This window comes from Chelonia mydas, chromosome 7 (assembly GCF_015237465.2).
Source record: "Chelonia mydas isolate rCheMyd1 chromosome 7, rCheMyd1.pri.v2, whole genome shotgun sequence".
NCBI lineage: Eukaryota > Metazoa > Chordata > Testudines > Cheloniidae > Chelonia > Chelonia mydas.
Genome location: NC_057853.1, coordinates 67662582 through 67670728, shown reverse-complemented (window position 1 = coordinate 67670728; position 8147 = coordinate 67662582).

Sequence of the window (8147 nt, the reverse complement as noted above, 5' to 3'; positions counted from 1 at the left end):
GGTCCTGTGGACCCCCTCCTTAGGCTCGGGGGGGATCCTTTAGCAGTGGGCGGGCATGGATCCCAATAAGACATGAAACCAGAGAACCAGTCTTAAATCCATCCACATTCTGCAAAGCATTTAATGAGCTGTTGGAGTCCCATTAAGCCTCAATTTACAGTTAAGCCTGTGCTCAAGTGCTTTGGTGAAAGGGATGGGCATGGGAGCAGGCATACATGCTTTCTTGACTCTCTCATTCTCAACGCAGTCAGTGAAAATCTTGCATGTTGATACATTCTTCCTTATGCCATTTAACATTAGTAGTTTGTACCTAATCAACTCTTTGCATAATAAATATACCACTACTACACTGGAATTACAGAAAGCTCTTTTGATAAGTAAGATTATCTCATATTTAAGAAGGCAAAATGAGTAAATGCCCTTCATAGAGTTTTTTTTTATTAAACAAGAACTTTTTCTCTCTTCAGCAGGGCTACATTAGCTGTTGGTGAGGCAGAGTGGTAGTGGAGGGCAAGACTTATTTTAAGATTTTTCACTGGTGAATTTCAGTTTATTAAAAGTGGAAAGAGTGAAATCACTGGTTTAAAGCCAAAGGCGGTGTATTCCGGTATTCATTAGTCTAGTAAATACAATTATCGTTGCTTCTGAAATGCTTACAGGTAGATTCAATAGAATATACTTCTTCACATTAATCAGCCAGTAATGTATCACAATGTTTAATAAACACTGAAGTCCCCCAGGAACAGAGACTGCCAATTGCTTGTGGTTATTAGGCATCACCCATAGCTGGTCCAAGTGCTTATCCTTAGAGCCCTGTGTGGATACAAAATTTGTATCCGTATGTGATCTGCGAACATGGTCAGCGGATATAAAGCCGATATCCGCAGATTTACAGGACTCTGCTTCTCCTCACTAGTGAGTTAATATGATGTACAGTTTGAGTGTTCTCATGAACTTGGAACACAAATGCATCAGTCATGTGCAGTTGTATTTACACAAGTTGGCGTGACTGGGCCCTGGCACATGTATATTTAGAGTGTGCCAGGCTGCAGCCCCTTTTTCGGCTCCTCACAAATATTGCGCTTTTGGCTGCACTTTTCCCCTCACCTTTTCATTTACACACTCCTCATCCGTGGCCCCACAAAGTCGCAGGATCTCCTGGTTAACCTCCTCCTAGCCCTAGCTAAAACAGCCATCTATAAAACCAGAGAGAGGAGGTTGGTTGATGAAGCTTCCTGTGACTGTAGGGCCGTTTTCCGATCCTCAGTACATTCACGTATCCGGGCAGAGTTCCTCTGGGTGGCGTCCACCGACTCCCTTGACGCCTTCGAGGAGCGGTGGGCGCTGTCCGAGGTTCTCTGCTCAGTGACCCCGTCCGGTTCCCTCCGTCTGACCCTTTGATTGAGGGGAAGAGCGAGAGACCCCAGCCCCAGCCATTACCGCTGTGGATACCATTATCATCACCACCTAGGAGGGGCCCTTTCACACGTGGGTGCACGCCCCCCCACCCCCAAACTGCCCATCCCGCAGCCTTGCCTATCTTGTTGGGCACTCTCAGGCGAGGAATAGTTAGTGACACTGGGCGTGGCACTAGGTAACTTGAGGGGGTGGAAGACTATGAGCATCGAGGAAGCCCCCCCGCTCTAGGCTACCAGGTAACTCAGGTGGGTGGAAGACCATGAGTGTCAAGGAAGCACCCCCGCTCTGGGCCCAGGCAAGCCTGAATGCTTCTCTCCCCTGAAGGCTGCTGTGTTATACATTGCGTTTGCTTTTGTTTTGTTGCATAGTTTTGTTTTATCTTCTTTGGTGATTTGTGTAAGTGTGTTATGCAAATAAATTTTTTTCTGTTCAAAAAAAAAAAAAAAAAAATAGAGGCCAGATCTTGAGTAAGTTTTCCTTGAGAGCTGCTAACTCAAGCTATCTGTAGTGTGTTCACTAGTGCCACAAAGCAACAACAGAGAGCTTTTAGTCCTCCAGTGCCTTCCCACGAACCCTCTTCCCTGTGCCCTTTTCTTGACATCTACACATTCCCTGTTCCTGCCTGGAAGTCACCTATAGTGCACTGCAAATCTGCAGATATCTGCTTTATATCTGTGGATCGCTTTTGTGGATCGGGTGTGTGCATACAAATTTTGTGTCCACGCAGGGCTCTCGTCATCTACCATTGCAAACAGGCCTGCTCAGCGCTCTTCCACCTAGTTGCTTACAACTTCAAGTACCAACAACTGCTCTCATTGCTTGTACAGAGCTCCATTTTCTGAGAATCTTCCCCCCAGCATATTCCCAGTATGTTGTCAACAAGTCAGAAGCTGGCACCAAGGTACACCATGGTGGGTTTCTGCTGCAAGGCTAGAAAAGTCCACAGTTTTAGGGTTCAAGAGGCATTTATGGGATTCCATGACAGAATGTCATTGTGAAACATTTCTCCAAACTATGCCTTAGCATCACAATAAATCCCTAAAAGCGTATGAACACATGACTATTAAATATTCTACAGGACATTATATTATGACTATAAATTGGAAAGTACTGCAGTAGAACTTTACTGAACTGCATTTTGGCAAGCCACAAATCTGCAGTGTAATTGTTTGGGGGATTTTGCCACGATGGCAGCAATGTCATGGTTTTGGCCTTTCTAAGGCTTGTGTCTTTGCTGCTAGGCCATGTATGCCTTATGATGTCTGGAGCAGACTTTTCATAATAAAGCTTTTGTATTTTAAACATAATGCTACAGTGCTGTTACTCATGTTGTTTTGTTTTTACAGTTTATTAGTTAACTGAAGCAATGACCAATAAATGCACCTTTTAGAAATGTAATGGACTGTAATTGACACCAAAGTAGCATAGGCAGTCTCACCAAATATTTTCAAAATCCACAGAAACTCCAAGGCAAAAACTAAGTTAACCTGGAGTAAAGTTGGAAGAATGCATGTCAATAAACAATGGGAGAAAAACATTTGAGAACACTGTAGTCAGGGCCATCCCTACCCATATGCAAAGTACGCAGCTGCGTGCTGCTCCAGCCCCTGCTCTGCCACTTCCCCATGGCCCCTGCCCCTGCTCCGTTCCAGCCCCGCCTCTTCCCACCCTTGCTCTGCCCCCCACTTCCTCAGGTTGGGCCTGCACTCACCAGCAGCGGGAAGTGCAGCGACCTGGCCCCAGCTGCACCACCGGTGAGTGCTGGGGGGTGGTTCCCTCCTGCCCCCCAAGCCAGCCCCTATCCCACCGCGGAGGCCTGGGGCCTCCCACACACACCCTGCAGGGGGGCTGCGTAGGGCCCCAGAATGGCTAGGGACAGCCCTGACTGTAGTTTTCTCAAAAAAATACAAATATTAGAAATCTTGGAAATTCAAGTTTGATCTTATGTATAGACGTTACAATGTTCTTTGGCGGGGTTATTGGCCTAGGGAATTGGGGGAAGCAGTCAATGTGACATATCTTGATTTTAGTAAGCCTTTTGACACAGTCCCATATGAAATTCTCTTAAGCAAACTAGGGAAATGTGGTCTAGATGAAATTACTATAAGATGGATGCACAACTGGTTGAAAGACTATACTTGAAGAGTAGTTATCAATGGTTCACTGTTAAACTGGGAGGGGGTATCGAGTGGGGTCCTGCAGGCGTCAGTCCTAGGTCTGGTATTATTCAATATTATCATTAATGACTTGGATAATGGAGTGGAGAGCATGCTTATAAAATCTGGAGGTGGCACTGAGCTGGGAAAGGTTGCTAGCACTCTGGAGGACAGGATTAGAATTCAAAATTACCTTGACAAATTGGAGAATTGATCTGAATTCAACAAGATGAAATTCAATAAAGACAAGTGAAAAATACTAAATTTAAGAAGAAAAAAATCAAACACACAACTAAAAATGGGGAATAATTGACTAAGTGCTGACAAGGATCTGGGGATTATAGTGGATCACAAATTCAATATAAACAATGTGATGCAACTATGAAAAAGGCTGGTATTGTTCTGGGGTATATTAAAAAGAGTATTGTATGTAAGACATGGGAGGTAATTATCCCACTCCAATCAGCACTAGTGAGGCCTTAGTTGGAGTACTATGTCCCATTCTGTGTGCTACACTTTAGGCAGGATGTGGACAAATTGGAGAGAGTCCAGAAGAGAACAACAAAAATAATAAAAGGTTTAGAAAACCTGACCTATGAGGAAAGGTTAAAAAACCTGGGCATGTTTAATCTTGACAACCGAAGACTGTGAGGAGGGAACCTGATAGTCTTCAAATATGTTAAGGGCTGTTATAAAGAAGATGGTGATCATGTCCACTGAAGGTGAGACAAGAAGAAATGGGATTAATCTGCAGCAAGGGAGATTCAGGTTAGATATTAGGAAATATCATTGTTTTTCAGGGAAAAATTTCTAACTGTAAGGGTAGTTAAGCACTGGAATAGGCTTCCAAGGAAGGCTGTGGAGGTTTTTATCGTCACTGGAGGTTTTTAAAAACAAGCTAAAACAAAACCCTGTTTGAGAATGACTTCTCAAGGTCCCCTCCACTATGATTCTATGTGTGAAAATAAACAGCTAAGATCACTCAAACTACCTTAACTCTACTCCTCTACCTCTACCCACAACAATTGAGAACTAAAAGACAGTCAACAGATATCTTCACTGCAGTAATGTATGAAAGTTGAAAGTGAGTTTACTTTCTTTTTATTCTACTGATTGAGAATTACTGTAGCAGGAAAACTAAACTGGCTTTAAAAATATGACCATACCAGGATTCACATAGCTACACAATACTGCTTTCTTTAAGACCGTATGCAATCATCAAGGAAAAAAAAAACAACACAGGCTTTTACATCGTTTTAGCAAATGTTTAGAACAATCATACAGGGCAGTTCCCCAAAAGCGTATGGATGTTCAAATATAAAAGTTTGTCATATTGTGAGACTCAGACTATTCATGAGGCTAGTACATCTACGGATAAAAACACTTTGAGGGTCAGGCCCAAAATTAGGTGGATTACACATCAGGGATGTGCGTGATTATTACATTTTACATACTATAGAAACACACACCCAAACCAGAAACATGTGTCTGCCATAGTATTCCTCCAAATTATATTTTTAACACATCACACAACATAATATTTCAATGGTGGGGCTCTGTGCATATATAGTACAATCTATGCCCCTTCTAATAATATATAGGGGCTAGTCACTATGCATGTGCACCATTACTGTCTGCTTGATAGAATGTCTGACCTTAAGTTTGTATGACTGTTTCTTCTATGGGCTGCATCTTACTGTGGCTATGTGCCTTAAGACTCCTGCAGCCAATTTAGATGCTTCTTTAGGTCAAGTGGCTGTATTTTGTTAACTGAATCCTATGCCCAGTGACAGCCATAAAGCACATGTGTCCATGGTGTGCAGAATATACATGAGCACTATGAAGTCTATGAAGCCATGAAATTGTTACAACTGCCTTTGAAAATGTACCCTAACTGCACCAGGGGAAGGCAGTGGATGGAAAATAATCAGGAAGCCATGTTGGTACTGAATAACCAGGCTAAATTCAACATTTATAAGAACACGTAGAAGAGAGATTTTTTAACCAAGGCAGTCCCAGGATTTAGCGTTTGTGATGGGAGACAGGTTGGTGAGAGTTAAGAAGATATAATTCCCTAGTTAAGACCCCACCCAGTGGAAGAATGCTCTCTTTAAACCACTAAGCATAATACAGCCTAGTGCCTTTCTCACTGTCTTGAAGACAAATTGTAAACAAAAGAGATTCTCTCCTCCCCACCTCACTGTACTTTAGCAATCTGTGCAGTAACATAATTACAATATAGTGATAACATGACTGCCATAAATTATGCCTGTCATCATACGTTATAATCTTGGCTTCTGCAGGTTGTCAGCATTCCTTGCTTCTGAACTTTAAAACCAGCTTTTTGACTTTTCACCAACAGCACTGGCCCATCCCTAATAGCATGTTTGTTTCCTTCGTCTCAGGGCTGGGTTCTTTAAATGCTAACTGTCAAACCTGAGGGCAGTTATCCAAACAGGTATAAGCATGAAATCCTGTTTTCACAGATCAAAAAAGGATTTAAGAACAAATTGCATGATGAAAACCTACTTTAAAACTACTATTCTCTAAATAAGTGTAGCTTTTTAGAGCTGGAATAAATCTGTGCAAAGCAGGAAAGCCAAGGAGCCTAGCTTAATTATAAATATTTCATTATTCGTAACCTGTATGATTACTAAAAATATCCTTTTAGCGTGTAGCTTATTTACGATAGATGAGATTCTGATTCTGTGTTCATCATTGCTCATATTAGAAAATACAACATCCATTCTTATGCAGTTTATACCTAATTTTTGTATTATACAAGAGCTAGTTAATTCCTGCATGGTCTGCTGCACTGAGTTTGCAGTGGAGTTTTCCAGACTTACACCAATTGCACACATTTAATAATATGTCTCAGTGCTCTGGGTGTAAGTACACTAAGGAAAACAAATTTTATAAATAACTATCAGCAAATTTCAAACACTAATTTTTTTTTTTTTTTTTTTTTACCACAGTAGCCCTTCAAGGAGTAATGCAGATACTACACTTCAGTATCATGCAGCTCTGAATGAAACCAATTATACAAGGAAACTCATCAAAGGTAAGCTGGTCTTGAAGGAGGTATCAAATCTGTTTGGCCTCAAATGCAAAATGCAAGTTTCGTTAAAAGAAAAGAAGAAAAAAAAAAAAAAGGAAAAGCATGTTTGGGAGTGGAGGGAGCAAATGACATTTAAGACTACCTAATAAATGCTTTCATGGTTTTTTTTTTTTTTTTTAAATTTCAGTGAATTTTTGTTGGAATGATTTAGGTTTCCTTGCAGTGCAGAAAATTCTGACCCAACAGGCATTGTACTAGTGGTTGCCCGGAGAACAGAGCACTGGAGTGGGACTCAGGAGACTTGGCTGCTAGTCCCAATTCTGCCACCAGACTACTGGTTGACCTTGGGCAAGTCACTTCACCTCTATGCCTGTTTCCTCATCTATAAAATGCAGAAAATAATATTTGCCTCCTTTGTAAAGTTCTTTGAGATCTACTGATGAGCTGTTAGTGCACCCGTTCTCAAATTCTGATCTGCATGGTCCAACTCCCCTTCCAGCCTCAGTCCCATAGCTTCCCTACAACAACTGGGCCACTTAACTACACAGAATTAAAGAAACAAAATGAAAATAAAGCAGTTTTAAACTGATGGATGTGACTGCTTGGCCCTGCCCCCCCAGTCTATATCTTTTCTGTTTATTTTCTCTCTGACTGTAGAACTTTACTTGCATTAGATCTTCCCACAGTGTCAGAGACACAAGGTCTCTAATCTCTTCTGATTCTAGTTTTGTACTCTTATATGTTTATTACCCCTCCTGTTTTGCTGCTATGTACAAATTTAATGGCAAGTTCAATCTACGGTACATTTTAAAAAATACAAAGCAGCCATGCAGGGTGGACAGAGGTACTTGAGTGGTTTTTTTAGTCTGCAGAAAAATAATCTCTGGAAAGTCTGAATGTGTTCTGGACTAAGTTGCAATTCCCAGGAAGTGTCACTGCTTGGAGACCACCGCTTGTTTTTGCTTTATGCCAGAAGCAGTTCCACTTGGATGACCAATGTAGAAGAATCAGAAAGTGATGATAAACAAGAAATGAAACTAAATAGGACAGCTAGGGTATCCAGGCTAAGAGGATTTAAGGAGTAAACAAACAGCATAAAAGGCAAATTATTTGCTGTTTGAATGATCCCACATGTAGGTATTTGTGACTCAAGAACCCCTCAATTTCAACTGGCAAGGGGGGGGCAGAGTACAAGAATATCCTGATTCTGGTATAGAATGTGTGACCTGTCCCTCGGGGGAACACTGTACACCCCCATGTTCATCTTTATAAAATGGTTGTGTGGTATCCCATGCAAAGTTTGTCATGTTGGGTATCTTTGAAAGGCTCATAATGCACTGAGCATGGTTGTTATAGTGATGTTATAGTAATTGTTACAGTAAGGTTATAGGTTATAATTTCATGTATATAGTTAGGAGGCTCAAAATGTATCCTCATAGCTTAAGCAAGCCCATGCAAAAACTCTCCAAGAACTCAGTTCACATCTCGTCAGGGCATGGATGGGACAAACCCAG